Genomic DNA, 19,125 nt, shown 5'->3' on the forward strand with positions numbered 1-19,125 from the left:
ACAATATGCTTTAAACTATAGGCATTAACACATCCTCTACAAATGGGCGAGGATTCAGATCATCTCTAAACTTAAATGAAGAGAGTGTTTTGTTATTTGATCTCTACTGTAAATATTCATTAATTAAAGTCATTATCAGTTCTGCTGATATTATAAGACTTATTTAATGGAAAACATTGATACAACAGCAGTCAACTACTAATACCTTAGGCACCACTAAATAAGACAAAGAAGTTAAAACTGTGAAAACTGGGTCAACACTCTCTGCCATCTCAATATGCTCAATGAATAAATATCTGTGTTGAAATAGGAGCCTCAGAAAAATATAAAAAAAGTTGTTACTTTTACAGCATCCGTGACTTTAAAAACTCAGATAATTTAACACTATGTATAAGCATTAGACTGTGGATTCTAATTTACTTATAATATGTTTACTGAAAAACAGCTTTTTGAAAACAGTATATGTTGGAAAGGTTATTTGTTGCCAGTCCCTCAGACTTTTCCCCCAAGCCTCAATGCAGTGCAAAACATCATCTGCAAGGAATGCAAACCTGAAGTTAAACATGTACCAACAATTAATTTAAAAATCACTGCATACAGTAGTTTCAATAGAGCAGAAACCTACATGAACTACAACAAACACCACTTAAAATACATGCAGAAGAGTAATATAACAATCACTCTGCAAATATTTGATCATTTCCATTTGTGAATACAGAACTTTCCAAGGTAACCAGCATTTTGCTTATTAATAAAATTAGATTATATTTTGTGTTCTGCATCTAATAATATTTTATAAGCCACATATTATATGGAAAGGTTTACAGCCATGTCTAATGCAATCAAGAAGAAACTCTGCACTTCAAAATCTGATTTTTTTTTCTGCCCCAAGCACAGTTAATATAGTTGTTCTTGAGTAAAGGTTAAAGATATCACAAGAATGACCAACAGGTAAGAGCAGTGACAGTATTACTACAGGCACTGTACTTAAACTGTAGTGGTGATGTAGTATCTAAGCCACTTGATGTGGCTTTAACCAGTTAGTGGTCACAATCCTTGTGTGCTGACTGGAATAATGATATTGTGGTTATAGGTGGTGGAAGTTACATAGAAATTGTCCACACTGGAGTGAGTCCATGGTAGGGTAAGCAGTCCTCACAGAATTCAGTCATCTGAGGTGTGTGGCAGATGGCCGGCTGCTCAACCCAGCTGGGATGCCCAAAAAAGAGAAGGATGTGGGAAGGCAGCTAATGTGGGATACTGCCTCCCCCAGGATGCCAGATGGCGAGTTCCCTGCAGCATAGTGGTGCCCAAATATTCCCACAGGGCATCATGGAATCTGTAGTTCAGCATCACAGCCCTGCTGGATACCGTGGGGCCGCCAGGAGATCTTGCAGGAAGATCTGGGGACTTTTATTTTCCATTTAGCCTGGAAGTAGTCCCAAGTCATATGGTTGGAAACCCCAAAGTATTTCCAGGCTAAAGAAAACCTCAAGTTCTCCATCTGACCCAGAAATGCTGGCAAATCACAAGGATGGAAGAACGGAAGCACTTCCGGGTCAAGGACTATATAAAGGACTACTGAAGACCCAGCAAGTTAGTAGTTATTTGCCTATTTATTGGTGGCTGTGGTGCTTGAAGAGCACTATACAAGGAGAAAATAATTAAACAAATTCTTGGTGCTTTTAACTCTTGTTTTCAGTATCTGTGTGTTGGGTTAAGCGCAGTTACAGGTGATATAAACATCTATTAAAGATGCCCCAGGAAACTCAAGATGGAGTTTTACAGAAAAGAGCCATTAGAATTATATACATTATATTTCAATTGGACTTATATCAGCGGAAAATTTCACACAAGGAGAAAGGGGCTGTTGTTGGTGTTGGTGATGTTTCCTCAGACTTACTCTGTTTTTTAGATTGCTGTCCTTACTGGGAAATGCAGTACAGTAAACAACATCAGACAACACTTTATATATTATTATCCAACTTCAGCAAAGCGATTTCTTAAAAGGAAAATTCTTAATATATATTTTCAGAAGTGTAACATAATTACCATTTGTAGTCTTATTTCACTCATTAAATTTGGCAAAAAGAAATAGTACAGCCCTGCTGCATCCCAGGAGTCAAGACTAGAGCTCATTCAGGTATGTATAATTTCTTCATATACATATACAACCTGACAGCTCTGACAGAGATCCCTGAATGAAATCAGTATGCTAAGAGACCATTTGCTTTACTTCATTGCATGGTAGGCTACCAAATGCTGCAGCCCCCCACAGTAAATACTTGTCGCAGGGCTGAATTCAACTGGAAGTTCGGCAGGGATATATTTAGACTGCAATGTCAAAGAGAAAACATAAAGCCTGCAAACCAGGCAGACATCTTAAATGACTGAAATTAGCCTGTCAATTGAAAACACTTTTATCTAGAAAAATATGGTTTAGAGGTCAGTCCTTTAATGACTAATAGTACAGAGAACAGCAATGCAGAGTAATATTTGAAAGAAAAATGCACACATAAGCAGTATGAACGTGTGGACAGTTGATGTGATGTGTGTGTATGTGGGTGCATTGTAAAGGAGGACCTGATAGCTTTACTCTGGTTAGTACAGGAACTGACTTATAAAAAAAAAACGTAACTGAGGTGGCTACTTATTTGGTCACACCACATCAGCTGGAAAACAAATTGTCAGGATGGTCTGTGCACCAAAATTATATTGGGTGCTACAAATGGAATTGGAGGGTGTAAGATGGAGGTGGTAGTGTTAACATATTAAGTGTACACTTCTCCAGAATGTTGGCAACAAGGAGGCTTCTTAAGTTAAATGTGACTCAGTGGTACCTGCTATTATGATAAGGCTATTTCCTGGCCCCAAAACTGTGATTTTCCCAAATGTATTTCCTGACTGGGGTTTAAAAGCTCCAACACAACAGTTTAGTTCTGAGCTTGGATTAGGTATTGTTTGAAATATATAGACATTTGTGTACATCACAGATAACATCATCAGCTATTGGAAAAGCAGAATAAATACATTTTCCTTAATTAAAAATAAGAGAAAGATGATTGCAAAAAAGAGAAACATTCATCAAAAAAAATTAATTGTACCCATCACAACTGGCTTGGCTTACTAACCTTTCAGTGTGGCTTGCACTCTTACCCTCTTTGTTTTGTAGAATATTTTTTTTCTTTCGGTTTGCATGTTTAATCTATCTGTTTGTACAGTATATTGTCACACACATGCGAGTAGGAGGATGTTGTGTGGACCAAGTAAAGATAATTCCACGCCAGGCCAGGGGAAGGCGGGGTGCACTAAACCTTCTCCTGTTATCTCTATAGACCAGCCGCGGGGATAACCTATCTGAGTCAGTGATGACACATCTGGTTCCAACGCCCAGAAGAACGTCACTTCCGGTTCAGGCGCCCAGAGGAACATCACTTCCGGTTCCGGCGTACAGAGTGATGTCAGAAGGACATCACTTCCAGTTAGCCTGCATCACTTCCAGTCTGATCCCTTAAAGCCGCCATCATTCCCAACCCTCATCAGTTCTATCTTGGACTCAGTGCTGTCAACAGCTCTGTATTATTCAAAAAACCATTTGCAGCCAGGAATATTATACGGGTGGCTGACCCAAACCTTTTTATGTGTGTCGAGTCTGTTCCTTTTTACAGTGGCATAGTCGGCAGGATGATGACCTCCTGGAGAAATCGGAAGTCAAACCTAAACCTAGGCTTGACACACGCTACTAATCCAACAAAATATCAGATGAGTAAGTACCGCTTCTGAGTTGCCGAGTGGGCATCATTCGGGGCGTGTCAGGGAAAGCTTGAGTATGCTTCGACCTATCACCCTGTAAAAGGTCCAGGGAAAAATAGCCCCGGGACCTACAGGATAGAGCCAAGTGCTTCAGGGAACGCATTGAGGACTTATTATGGCCTGCCGTGTGTAGGGACTGCCCCTACATATCCCATGAAGGGTAAGCCCTTTAATAAAGGTGGGAGAAACCCAGGCTGGCAGGTGAGAAACATAATGGCCTGGACATTCAAACCTGCTAAGGCAACAAAGAAACAGACCATGGCTTTATGGGCTAAGATGGTTGGTTGGCTACAACCTCATGAAAGGTCCAGCCATCAAATAGCCTGCACTTTATTGCTCCGAAGCCTACCTGGAAAAATCACCCAGCTGACCTGGGGATATACAGATATTGTCGTGTTAGCCAAGACAATAGATCACCTCAGTGCAGAAACTGGCTTGGGAATATTAGAACAGGACTCGTGTGAACCCGGCGTGCTTGCATCCCTACTGCAGAGTCCCACGCCTATATTGCAAAGTGTACTCAAGTGGACCCTGAGGCGCGTCGGCATGCCCTGCAAAGCAATGAAGGGGTCTGCGGAGTAATATGGAGGGAAGCGCGGTGTGCACTTGCTAATCCCCTGGCCTATTCGAATGCGGGAGAAGTGCTAGTTAATGGGATTAATGTTATATCTTTATTTGACTCCGGCAGTAACATTTCCATTGTTGCTCGCCATTTAGTATTACCACGACAGTGGCGTAAGAATAAGACCCACATTACCTGTATTCACGGGGATGTCCGATATTATAGATCCGTTAACTGCTACATATGTCAGTGATATGTCAGGTGTAGTGATGGTGGTGGTGATGCAAAATTCTCCATTCCCCGTAATACTAGGCAGAGATTGGGCCGACATTAATAGCAGTAATACAGTCGCTTCTTCCCCCCAATCACTAGGTCTAGTCACGGACGCTGAATCAGCGCCCCCAGCTTCCTCCATGCCATGTATACAGCCGGCTGGAGAGCGGGTTTCGACCTCTGGTGATGATGAGGAAAGACGTTGCATCAAGATGTGTCATCTGCAAGAGCTCAGACAGCTTGGGCGAAACCCCGCCCCTTGAGGTCAAATCCGATCCTCTCACAAGCCTGCAAGTTTAATTCAGGCAGACCCCAGCTTCATTTAAAAGGGAGCAGTGGAACGACGACTCCCTTAAGTTTGCAAAGAATGCAGTCGTTCTGATAGACGGCCAACACAGCTCACATCCGATGCCACAGGGTCCTCACTTCGTGTTAAATAATGACCTGTTGTACCGGGTGGCAGAACATGAGGGACAGATGATGTCACTGTTGTTAGTACCACAGAATTACCGGCGATAAGTCTGTGAACTAGCACATACCCATCTGCTCCGATTTTTTCGCTCCAAGTGAATTAAGCTCTGATTTCTTTGGCCTGAGATTAACGAGGAGGTCCGCCACTTTTGCACATCCTGTCCAGAGTGTAAATTGAGGCAGATTCCTAGGATAATAGATATCCCTTTTGAACATATTGGGGTCGACCTGGTGGGACCCCTAGAACCCTCAGCCAGAGGTCATAAATATATAATGGTCCTGGTAGATTATGCTACCTGGTTTCCAGAAGCTGTTCCGCTGCGCTCAGCTACTTCAAAAACTATCACACGGAAATGAGTAGGGATCTTTGCACGAGTTGGAATCCCTAAAGAATCCTGACGGATCAAGGGACTTCTTTCACCTCGCAGACGTTCAGGGAGACTGCCAAGATACTTCAAATAAAGCATTTAAAGACCTCGGTATATCATCCTCAAACTGACGGTCTTGTAGAGAGGTTCAATCAAACTGTCAAACAAATGTTGCGTAAGGTAGTCAACGAGAATGGAAGGAACTGGGATCAGCTCCTCCCTTTTGCATATTGGGAAGTCCCACAGGCCTCCATGGGGTTCTCACCATTTGAGTTGCTATATGGATGACTACCCTGGGACATACTAGACATTAAGACATTTTAAAAGAAGGCTGGGAGGAAGAGGCCCTCCCATCAACAAATATATTAGAGTATATTGCACAGTTACGCGATAGATAGGAGAAGATTAGACCCATATTGAAAACGCACATGAAAAAGATGCAAGCAACCGAGGTCTGATGCTATAACCGTGTTACGTCTTTGCGGGAGTTCTACCCAGGAGATCGAGTCATGGTCTTAGTTCCTACCTGAAATTCCAAATTACTGGCTTATTGGCAGGGACCCTATGAAATTAAGGAGAGGAAGGGGCTGGTCGATTATTTGGTGAAACAACCAAATCGTCGACCCAGTGAGCAGATTTATCATATCAATTTGCTGAAACCGTGGAAGGACAGGGATTCTGAGCCCTCAACTGGACAGCTCCTCTCTCTCTTCGCTCATCAAGTACACCTTAATTTCGGAGATAATTTGACTTGCCAACAACGACAGGAGCTCGAAGCAGTTATCCTGTCTGTCCCTGAGGTAGTCAGTGAAAATCCAGGACGGACATCCCTGGTTGCGTATGACATTGTGAAGAAACCTGGGGTTATAGTCCGAGAACGCCTGTACAGAATTCCCAAAGCAAAAAAGGCTGAAGTGGAGCTAGAGATCAGAGGCATGCTGGAACTAGGTGTGATTGAAGAAAGTTATAGTCCCTGGTCTAGTCCTGTCATTATGGTCAGTAAGCCTAATGGGTTGTAGGTTCTGCAATGATTTCCGTCGGCTTAACCAAGTCTCCCAATTCGATGCCTATCTGATGCCACGAGTGGACGACCTCCTCGAGTGGGCAGGAAATATCAAATTCTTGACTACTTTAGATATAACAAAGAAGTACTGGCAGGTTCCCTTAACGGACTCCGCTAAGGAAATGACAGCATTTAGCACCCCTAGCAGACACTGGCACTATCGTGTCCTTCCATTTGGATTACATGGGGAACCTACGACCTTTCAACGTCTGGTGGATAAAGTGCTCCGTCCTCATAATTCATTTAGTGCTGACTACTTGGATGACGCTGTCATCTATTCCAACACCTGGGAGGAACAAATACAGCAGGTTGGAGCTCTATTGTGGACACTGGCAAAAGCTGGGCTTCAAATTAACCCAAAAAAGTGTTACTTTGGGATGGTTGAAGCCAAATATTTAGGCTATCTAGTGGGCCGGGGTATGGTGAGACCACAGTGTTCTAAAATAGATGCCATTTTGAATTGGCCCAGTCCAATAAACAAGAGGCAGGTTCAGGCCTTTCTCGGCTTAGTGGGTTACTATCGCCGGTTTGTACCCAAGTTTTCCAAGAGAGCTATGCCCTTGACAAACCTTACAATGATTTAAAGACCTAATCATGTGGTATGGGATGAAACATCAGAAGCTACATTCAGTGACCTGAAAATGTCACACACATGCAAGTAGGGGGGCGTTGTGTGGACAAAGTAAAGGTAATTCCACGCCAGGCCAGGGGAGGGCGGGGTGCACTAAACCTTCTCCTGTTATCTCTATAGACCAGCCGCGGGAAAATCTGAGTCAGTGATGACACTTGGTTTGGTTTGGTTTTGTTTATTTGTCATATATAGGTTAACACAGGGTCAACATACAATGAAACCTGTATGACAAGAAAAACAAGTCACTCAGGCTAGATCCAATAAAACTAAAAATTAATTAAAAATAAAAAATAAAAAAGTTAAAAATAGACTAGCTATATAAAATAAAATGTGTACATTTTAAAAGAAGTTATAGAGCAATATGAGTTGAATGAGCAGCAAGTACAAATGACAGTTATTGTACAGATAATGTTTTATAAGTACAGATGCATATTCCATAAAGTGCAGATGCATGTTCCAGTCAGTATTCAGAGTGTATGCAGGTACAGTTTGTGTGAGTAGTGCAATGTAGATGTAATGCAATGTAGGTGTAATATAAGTGTACTGTATGTAAGTGTTCAGGTGTTGCTGTTGAGGAGTGAAATTTCCTGGTGGTAAAAACTGTTCTTAAGTCTTGTAGTGCGAACAGCCAGATTCCTGTATCGTCTGCCAGATGGTAACAAGGAAAACAGCTGGTGTGCTGGATGGCTGTGGTCCTTTGTCTTACACAAGCATCGATGAAGGTAAATGTCTTCAATGGTCCGTGATTTGCTCTGCTGCCTTCACCACGCTCTGTAGTGATTTTCGGCTGCTGGCAGAGCAGCTCCCATACCAGACAGTAATGCAGCCCGTCAGCAGCCTCTCAACCACACTCCTGTAAAAGTTTGAGGTGATGTTGGCATTCATGCCAAACTTCCTCAGCCTCCTCAGGAAGTAGAGCCGCCGGCGAGCTTTCTTAACCACAGTGTCTATGTGAAGGGTCCATGAGAGATCCTCGGTGATGTTTACTCCGAGGAACTTGAAGCTGTTAACCCTTTCAACTTTAACACCACTGATGTATGGCCTGGTGTTCTCCACCTTGCTGTTTCCGATAGTCCACGATCATCTCCTTGGTTTTGCTAATGTTAAGAGACAAGTTGTTATCCAGGCACCAATTACTCAGTGCCAGCACCTCCTCTCTGTAGGCCATCTCATCGTTGTCAGTGATAAGGCCTATGATGGTTGTGTCGTCTGCAAACTTGATGATGGTGTTTGTGCCATGTTTTGCAACACAGTCGTGGGTGAACAAGGAATACAAGAGGGGGCTAAGCACAGAGCCCTGCGGCGCTCGGTTCCAACACCCAGAAGAACGTTACCTCCGGTTCCAGAGCCCGGAAGAACATCACTTCCGGTTCTGCCACCCAAAAGGACATCACTTCCAGTTACGCTACATCACTTCCAGTCTGATCCCTTAAAGCTGCCATCTTTCCCAACCTTCGTCAGTTCTGTCTTGGACTCAGTGCTGTCAACAGCTCTGTATTATTCAAAAAACCATTTGCAGCCAGGAATATTATACAGGTGGCTGCCCCAAACCTTTTTACGTGTGTTGAGTCTGTTCCTTTTCACAATATTTAATCTATGGACGTAATCCATGTAATGAATTTGAGTGAAGAAAGCTAATATCCTGTCATTGATAAATGTAACTTACTGGATGTCAGTATTATTATGTTCTAAAAATTAGGAATATTATTATTATTATTAATACAATGGTTTTTACTGCATATTTGTGTCAGGATATGCTTTAACTGCTTACATACTGTATTCTGCACAACATGATCAAATTAAGGTTAGGAAGCTTGATAAATCAGAGAATTAACTTCTGACTTTGTCATCGCAGTATAACAGGCAAAAGGACCCTTCAACAATATTACACATTTACTGAATAAGAAATCCTACACTGAAATTGTGTTCACTGTGATATTTTTAGTTTCAAAGCATGAAGCTCAAAATGTTTTTTTTTTTTTTAATGTGACATTATCGTATGTTAGAAAAAATCTTAAATAAAAAAGGTTATAATGTGTTTTTTGTGTTGTGGAAGCTGTACGTTTACACAGGTGAGAACCAGTTGACTAATGAGGACACCACTGCCTTAAAATGAGTCTCTAACAACACATTATAAACATAATTCCCACAGTTTTTCTGAATAAAAACCCCAAAATCCAGGGATTGTTATTCAGGCTGCACTTCTAATTATCTGTTAAAGGGTCAACACCTTCAGATGTTTTAAACCAACTAATCTTAAATAAAGAATACAGGACTCCCCGTATCCGTTGTGGAAGCCCAGTGCTTTCTCCATTATAGCACCTTCAGAGTAGCAACCACTGGGAGCACTCAGAAGACTTAAGATTAACATTGTACTGCCTGTGGATCCCTATTCTTGAGACATACAGTCCGCAACTGTCAACCCACATTATCATAAGCATGATTTCGTCTTGTACACATAGGTAAATGGCCCGTATTTGATATAGCGCCTAACTAGATTTCAAGAACCCCCCTAGGCGCTTTACAACACAACAGTCATTCACCCATACATTCATACGCTGGTGATGATAAGCTACTATGTAGCCACAGCTGCCCTGGGGCACACTGACAGAAGTGAGGCTGCCCAACACTGGCGGCACCAATCCTTCGGACCACCACCAGCAGGCAAGGTAGGTTAAGTGTCTTGCCCAAGGACACAACAGCTGCATTCTCATGCCGGGAGCCAGGATCGAACCTGCGACCCTCCGATTGCTGGACCACCCGCTCTACCGACTGAGCTACTGCTGCCCAGTGCAAATCATAAGAACTTAAAATGAACATACCGTAAGAAGATCCTTTAGCCTGTCATACCTTTTGTTTAATTAATGGCTAAGATGTCCTATTGTATCTGGAATCCTGATTACTTTTAATGTTGCTGTGAAAATGCAATGCCCTGTTGTCCCTTACAAGACGGGGACTGCTAATGGTATAGACTTGAGCCCACATATCCCTGAACAGAATTATTTGGGTTTGAGAATATGTAGAATATATATCTGTGTGAAGAATCCTTCACAGTTTCCATTCTGAATGAATAAGCAAGCAGACTTTTTGGATTTTTAATTAATTGATCATTTTTGAATTAACAAAAACTTCAGTGTTTGCATGTCCTAGCTCACTACAATTACAAATTCTTACTTTTTCAGGCAGGAGTGGAACGTTGCTTACCCATTCCATGATAAGGTTTAAAGAGTTAGTAATTCTGATATGGTGAGCTGGACATTCTTCAGTAGCTTTGCTACTCTGAGATGTCAGATGATGAGCTGCAGCCTGTCATAAGTGTTTAGTGTAAGTTATATCACATTCTATTTGTTTCATCAATGGTCCATTACCAATCAGATGGATGTCATTGACTGGATGGCTTTTGGCTGGTGATCAATTTGTGACTAAAGTGTTCAGAAACCCCAGTGGGGCTGCAGTTTGTGATACATTCAAACCATTTTTTTTTTGGCACTCAGTACTATCTTGGTAAAAGCCAGTTAATTTTTTGTTCTTCTCTGTTCTTTCTATAAATGGCACAAACACACAATGCATTGGTAACTGTCAACTTTCTTTAAAGGAAAGCACAACTCAAAAATTATATATTTTTTTTAATTTTACTTACCCTATGTAGTTTATCCAGTGCAAGAGAAAAAAGTTTAATATAGTGGAACGTAATGATGGAGCGTTCTGACCGGCAGCAAAAGATGTGAAAAATGTCCTAGGAAAAAGTAAAAAAATTCTCAGGTTACTTGTGCTGCTTAATCCACATGTCCATTATCTAGATCAGGGGTGAGTAATGTTGGTCCTGGAGAGCCACAGTGGCCGCAGGTTTTTGTTCCAACCCAGTTTCTTAATGAGAAGTCAATTATTGCTGATGAAGCCCTTATTGATTAAGTGACATTTTGATGCTTCATTTTAGTGGTCTTTCTTGTTAAGGTTCCCCACCCTTAATTGCTTAGTTCAATCTTAAACAGCTGCATTCAGTGTTTTAATGGCTCCTTATTAGTTATATGATTTAAATGACACAGAAACCAGAAGTTCTCCATCTAGCTTATTTCCATTTATATCTGTGTGTGTGTTCATTCTGCACTGTTTGATTTAATAAAAAACTTAATAGAAAAATGTGACAGACTGAAAATTATATGTTTTAGGCTCAAAGTCATTTGGATGATATCTTTGGAAAGGAAAAAAATCTATGATATAAGAACCTTACATTTCAGAATAACAAGCCATTAGATTAAATAAGGTCTGAGATTGGCAAGGATTGGTTTCTAATTAAGCAACTGGTTTGGAATGAAAACCTTTGGCCTCTGCAGCTCTCCAGGACTGACATTGCCCATCCCTGATCTAGATGAATGTTTAAAATGGACATTTTTTTTGTTAAAATATTATTAGCACCTACTTAAGGAAAAATCAGTGTAGAAGGTAATCAGGAAAGACCTTTTCCCATAATTCTATGTTTCTGAATTGAAGACAGAACTCTTGACCAATAAATGAGGGGGAGACACCGGTCTTTAAATCGAAAGCTCAGAATTATGGGAATGAGCCTTTCCTGTTTACTTCCTAAATCTATTTTTTGGAAACATCTACTATATAATAAAACTGTTTGTGTCCAGTCCCTCAGAGCAATCTGATGGATTAGTTTGGCTTTGTTGATGCAACAAAAGAGGAAGTGTGAATGTGAGGAGGAGTAAAGGTGTATGAGGCATGCCGAGGGAGTCGCCAACAAAGATGGCAAGTAAAAAAACAGGAGGTGAGAAAGGTTCCTTGAAAATAACAAAAGAGTTTCTGTAAGTCCTATAGGTTTTATATGAAAATGCTTGAAAGATGGGGCACCAGTGAAAAGGCATTCACACGCATGCCTAATACAGAGAAAATGTGCTGAACGTACATGTAGGGCAATAGGCAGCAAATACTTTTAAATTATTTTCTTACCTGTCTTTGACAGTTACAGTTGATAGTTAATACATTTTGACAATTTGACTGGATAATGGGACCTTTTTCACATAATTTGCCATTGGGCTGAACATACAACTTTTACGTTTCATATCATCAACTGTTTTGTCTTTTTCTGGCCATCCCTACAAACTACATGGGTTAAGTAAAATGTAAGAAAAATGTAATTTTTGGGTGGAGTATTCCTTTAAACTATATTGTCTGGAGATATGATGCTGTCTCAGATTCAGCACTCAGTCACAGAGGGAGTGGAAGTGTATTTCAAAAATGACCAGTTAGGGTGCACACACATAGAGTATATGTAATTGCATTGCTGCAGAAGATGAAACAATCGATGATGGAGAGGATGACACATCTCTGTATAAGAAAATAGAAAAATCAAAGCTAAGTACACAGTCATGTTGGAATAATTTAGCATTTTAATTGACTTTTCAATATGAAAGGAATCAACAGTCCAGTCTGCTTTCATCTCTGATCCTCTTTACCAGGAACTAATATTTCTTGTACTCAACCTTTTCCACAGACAAAAGCAAGTGAGAAGTTCATGCAAAAATACTCCATTATAATAAAAATGGAAAAAAACTTTATATAAAATAAACTTCTCTTAATAAAACATAATATTTAGTGGAGTTACGCTATAAAAAGGGCGATTCTTATGAATTTAAACACCCTCACGTATAAAACTACTCTTGCCAAATATGAAAGATCATGTACAGAGTTTAAGAAAATTCTGAAAAATAAAGACTAAAGAGCTTTCTTATGTAGTCAGTGATGCAGGAAAAAAACAAGCACTTTCAGAGAAGAATAAAAACTTCCAAAAGTTTGTTAATCACTTACTGTTTTCTCAAGTAAGTTACACTTCATCCCACCATTTAGCCTGCGAAAGGATGTCCTATTTCTGACCTCAACGCCTTTTTTAAACTTTTGCGCAACTTGAAATTAGCAATCCATAAGCAATGTCCAAACATCTCATGGGAGTTGTGGAAAATATGCCAAGAAAAATCAATGTACAGCCCTTCCAAGCAGTATGCATAGCTGGTACATTAATGCCCCAAAGGCATAAAGCTGTTATTGATTACAAGGTGCCTCAACAAATATTAAAATGAATGGTTCTAAACACTTATGCAAGCAATATATTTCATTTTTTATTATTTTTTTTAACACACTTATTGATATAACTTATTTGGCCTGTAAAGAATTCATGTAAAGCATGTATTTTTGAGTAAAAGTATTGTTTGACAAAGAATATAAATATATAAAGTTTAATTGCACAAGAGTTTTGAATTTTGAAGGCCCGAGTACTTTGGCAAGGGATACTACACTGTTATGTATACAGCTTCATTTGTAAATGTTATTATGTGGTAAAGGAAATGATTGTGTGCGCATCTGTAATATAAATAAGGAGGTGTGGAGTTTAGAGCAGTGTGTGTGAAAGAAGCAATAGAGAGGCACATCTGTAAGAAGGATAATAGCATTTGCGGTTGGTTCAGTTTTGTAAAATAAAGTGTTCCTGTTGTTCATCACCCTGTGGAATTTGTTTGTGATAAAACCTATACAGAAAATACGAATATATAACAAATTGGCGACGAGACGGGTCCAGCGAACTCAACGCAAAAGCAACAATCGCTCAAATAGGAAAAATATCGGAATACGAAGAATCCAAGGAGGACTTCAGTTCTTACCTGGAGCGGTTGGAGCTCTGAATGACAACAAACGACATGCCAGAGGATAAGAAGGTCTGTGCTTTTCTGTCAATTATAGGCGCAAAGACTTACGGCTTGTTAAAGAATTTAGTCGTGCCAGCAAAGTACAAAGACGTATGTGGAGCTGAAAGAAGCGCTGTTAGCACATTACAAACCGCAGCCTTTGATTATAGCGGAGTGGTTCCGTTTTTATAAACGAAACCAGCGCGAAGAGGATCACCAAATATGTTGTGGCCTTGAAACAGTTGTCAGCGAGTTGTAATTTTGGGACTTTTCTGGAAGAAGAGAGCTGGTAACGGACAATGGAGCACAGTTTGTTTCAGAAGAATTTAGGAGATTTATACAATCAAATGGCATTAAACACACTTTGATTCCTCCATACCATGCAGCTACAAATGGTGCAGCTGAACGAAGTGTACAAATTTTGAAAAGGGCACTTGAAAAGGATGTGTTGGAAGGTACCAAGACACACAGATCTTTATCTCTATCACACCGTTTAGCAAACTTTCTGATAATGTATAGAAGCACTCCTCATTCAGTCATGGGTAATTCACCTGCAGAACTGTTTTTAAAAAGAGAAAGTAGAACTAGACTCTCCCTGCTAAAGCCAAACATGGAACAAACAATAACAGATAAACAAAACCATGAAAAACACATTCATGACAAATCCGGATGTATGGAACGTCACCTCTCAGAGAATGATGAAGTTTGGGTAAAAAACTGGAAGGGGGAAAAGAAAAATGGATTAGAGGAAATGTTTGCAGAAAGCAAGGGCCAAGGAGTTTTGTAGTCAACGTAAATGGAGAACTTAGACGAGTCCACTTGGATCTACGGAAAGCTGAAGCCATTGTGGCAAATAGTGGAAACGTGGAACCCACGATTTTAAGTTCACCACTTTCATTAAATCAGTGCTTCTTAATTATTTTCTGTCATGCCCCCCCTAGGAAGAAGAAAACATCTTGCGCCCCCCGCGCGACTATAAATAGTATAATTTGTCTATAAAATTGTTATAAGTACACCTTTGCATAACACTGTATCCTTATTAACGTATAAGAGAATAAAAAAAAGAAAGAAATATGGACCAATTTACAACAAAGAATAGCTTTATTAAATGTAACAGAAAAGATTTAAAGTGCTTTCTAAATTCAAAAAAATTTTAAAAGAAAAATAAAAAAGCATGTTCCCCGAGGTCAAACGCGCCCCCCTTGACGGAGCCACGCGCCCCCACTATTTGAGAAGCACTGCATTAGATGGACCAAAAGCAGTTACCTCAGGAACTCAAAGTAGCCAAAGCAGCTCAGTTATGATAGATGGTTCCAAGGTACACAACACTGAGAACCCCCCTCTGGACAGTGTTCATTTGGATGAAGGGAATGCACCAATTCCTGAAATGGAAGCAGCAGAGTCACCTATATTTTTAAAAGAGAAGCACTATCCATTTAGGGAGAGAAAAGGCCACAAAGATTCAGTTATTAAGTAGCTGACTTAATACATTGAGGTTTTGATAGAAATCCAGTTCTCAGGATAAGGGCAAAATAATTTCTTGAACTGTGGGTTAAGGACTGGGGGCGACAGTTTTCATCCTGTATTCTGTCTGTATAATACCTCTGTATACAATTTGAGATGGAATATGTATAGAATATAGAATATGCTTAAAAAAATGACTGTTAAACTTAAGGGGAGGAGTGTTATGTATACAGCTTCATTGGTAAATGTTATTATGTGGTAAAGGAAATGGTTGTGTGCGCATGTGTATAAATAAGGTGGTGTGGAGTTTAGAGCAGTGTGTGTGAAAGAAGCAATAGAGAGGCACATGTGTAAGAAGAATAATAGCATTTGCGATTGGTTCAGTTTTGTAAAATAAAGTGTTCCTGTTGTTCATCACCTTGTTGAATTTGTTTGTGTTAAAACGTATACAGAAAATACGAATATATAACATACACTAATCCTCTGAAAAGCATGCAAAGCTAAAGAGTTTTAGCCATGGGTAAGGGCATCATTCAGGTGGCAAAAAGCACTTGAAAGCTCTACAAAAGACCACTAGTAAAGAGAGAGAATTTTTTCTGGCTTTTGGAGATATCCTGTGTGGGAAGCAGATGCTGATGGAGGACAATAAGTTCTGTATGAGTCCTATTAGGTTACCGGCACATGACAGAATGATAAACAGACATAATATACCATACCAGGATATTGGAGGATAAATGACTAAAGCCATGTTAGTAATATTTTACCTACTGCACAGATTGTGAGTTGGCAGAAGGTTGGAAAACAATTTGGCTGAGTGTGGACAGGTGAAGGTCTTAGGTTAAAAGAAGTAGGACCATGTCTCCTTTCAAAAGAGGTGGAAAAGTAAAGTGGAAACCTAGAAGGGTTTGAGACTGTGCCTTTTCAAAAACTAGTATCATTATCTGGGGTCTCATTTATAAAACTTTGTGAGGATTTCAGCATAAAAATGTGTACACCAAGGAAAACTAAAATGCATATGGCAAAAAATCGAATCAATAAAACCTGTTGTACACACATTTCTAAGCAATTTACCCTTTATAAACCACAATCGTCTTGTAAATGTGCTCATGTGAATATGGCTTGAACCCCTTCTGGTTGCCACTGCAGAACATTGTAGTGTCTCTCTTCTGTGCTCTGTAGGTTGGCACCAGTGTCTGAAGAGCCAGCTGCTATAACCTATTACATGTAAAAATGTGATTGCTGTTATAATGATTAGCATAGGACATATGAAACACTGAGGGCTCATCTAGTTACCTTAACAACAAGCCAGGCATCATGTATAGCACCCTCAGCAAGTCATTTGCCAACACTACTTTGCCTTGACCTAGGCTACCAAGTCACAATGTGCGTCAGTGTTATCTTAGCATCACAGATGACTTGTGCATTAATGTAATGCTTACAGTTAACAAAATCAGTGTCATTCACGCTATCTGACCTTATTGCAGTATGAGTGCAGTGAGTCCCCCCAATTACATTAGGAAAACTGAAGGCTGCTACAAATTGCCATTTTATGTTTGCCTGTATATACTCAACATTTGCAAATTGAATGTAACACCTCATCAGTTGTTTATGGCTTCCGGCATTGCAGGCATAATGGTGCTGAAACTTGGCTGAGATATTCCTGAGCTGTTGGCCAGTTCTCTACGTACTGGTAGGTACTAGTTGCCAAAAAAGCTATCATGGGCAAAAAATCCTACTGGCCCATAAAAGCTCACTTCATATATAACCATTTGAATAGTCTTCAAGAAGCACCAAAAAAGCCATGTTGTATCAAACCACCAAGGTCAAAAACAAATTCCTGAAGCCAATGTTTATTCATTTTCTACTTGTACTGAGCACTAAGATATTCTTTAATTTTTCTTTTATCCATCTAAACCTGTTTGTAATTGATCTTTGCACCTCCTAAGTGTAATTAATTTCTTTCAGTTCTCACTTTCTCTGTCCTACACTTTTCATTGTTTTTTTTTTACCTTTTTCCCTTATTTTCCAAAAACCGATAGAGCTCTCCCTGCTTACCAAGCAGTAAAGATCACCACCTGCTTTGTTTATAGAGAATGATAGCAGCATCCATATACTTTGCACTTAGCAATCAATTCATCAGTACATCATGCAGAATAAACAAAAATAGCCATTCAAAAGGATTAAATAAGCTGTCAAAACAGTGTGAAAATGCAGTTGGTGCTTTGAGATCCTATCAAGTGTAATATATTGAAAGGGCTAGAGCATAGAAAGCTGTTTTTTCTGCAGCACTCCTTCCGATTTTCTAGGCAGAGCCAGAACTCCCAGTAGGCTAAATAACCAACAGAGCTAATATGACAGGAATGTAGGCCACGCTTATGAAATGCAATATTTAAGTGTCCTGGTGTTAAGAGATGGTTCATAGCTTGAGAGTTAGAATCAATTTTTGTTTTCTAGGTTTGAGACTGATATTTATAAAAGGAACTGGAAAAATAAAGTTGGATATTTTGACTGTTCTGTTTTAGGATCTAAAGAACCTAGGCCATGGAAAAGGTCTGTTCTAGTCACCTTTGACATATTGTAGCTATGAAAAGAATGTTCCAAATCTTGGCTAACACATTTTGTGAATCTACTACCATTCACAGATTTCTAGCCCTCTAATAAAAGACCCTATAAAACTTTGAAACAAACTGGGTCTTTGTATGTGATTACATATATGAAATATCCATGTGACAATATCATCTGGTTGAATAAAGACATTGGCTAATCAATGGGCATTTGGTAAATTTTAGTTGTTTGAACTTTCCACAGCCTTAGGGACCTGATTCATTGGTATTAGAACAACACTAAATTTGAAGGTGGAAAATCAGCAATAAATTAACACATCCTACAATGCGTCTCTTAAGGGAAAGGATAATAATTTTGAGTACGACTGCACTTCCCAAAAGCTCTTTCACAATGTTTGATGTATCCAAATTTATATGAAACCATACATTTCTTTGAATGATTTGTATATCTTCTAACACTATGGCATACTCTTCAACATTTATGACTTCCAACAAGCTATGTGGTTTTTTTTTCAACAACAAGATATAAATCAATATATTTTCATTATTAGTTGGTATAATTTACCGTATGTACAGTAATTTATTACTATTTAACCCAAACCTTAACCCAACACATTACAGTATTGGGGTCATTGATCACAGATTAAATACAGTAGTTGATTAATCTAATTCAATAAAGTTTTGAAACACTTTATCAATTTCTTACTCATCAATGGCTAGTACCATACATAACTTTTTAAATGCTCTAGCAAAAAAGAGTAGCAATTCTTTAGCTTTATCTTATTTCAAAATTAAGAATTGGTGCAGAGATTATATAGCTTGGCTAGTCTTGTCATGATCCTTTGGGGTTGTTTTGGAATTAAAATTAAACTAAGATTTATATACGACCTTGGAAAGATATTTCTCTTTAGATTTTAGGAAAATACCCGCAGCAGAGAAGTAGTGTGTTAAAGAAGTTATGAAAAAGAAAAGGAAACATTTTAAAAATAACAACATGATTGTCCATGTAATTGTTTTGTCACTGTTATGAGTGTTGCTGTCATATATATATATATATATATATATATATATATATATATATATATACAGTCATATGAAAAAGTTTGGGAACCCCTCTCAGCCTGCATAATAATTGACTCGACTTTCAACCAAAAAAGGTAATAGTGGTATGTTTTTTATCTCCTAGGAACATCTGAGTACTGGTGTGTTTTCCGAACAAAGATTTTTAGTGAAGCA

Source organism: Polypterus senegalus, chromosome 10, assembly GCF_016835505.1.
Source record: "Polypterus senegalus isolate Bchr_013 chromosome 10, ASM1683550v1, whole genome shotgun sequence".
Taxonomy (NCBI): domain Eukaryota; kingdom Metazoa; phylum Chordata; class Cladistia; order Polypteriformes; family Polypteridae; genus Polypterus; species Polypterus senegalus.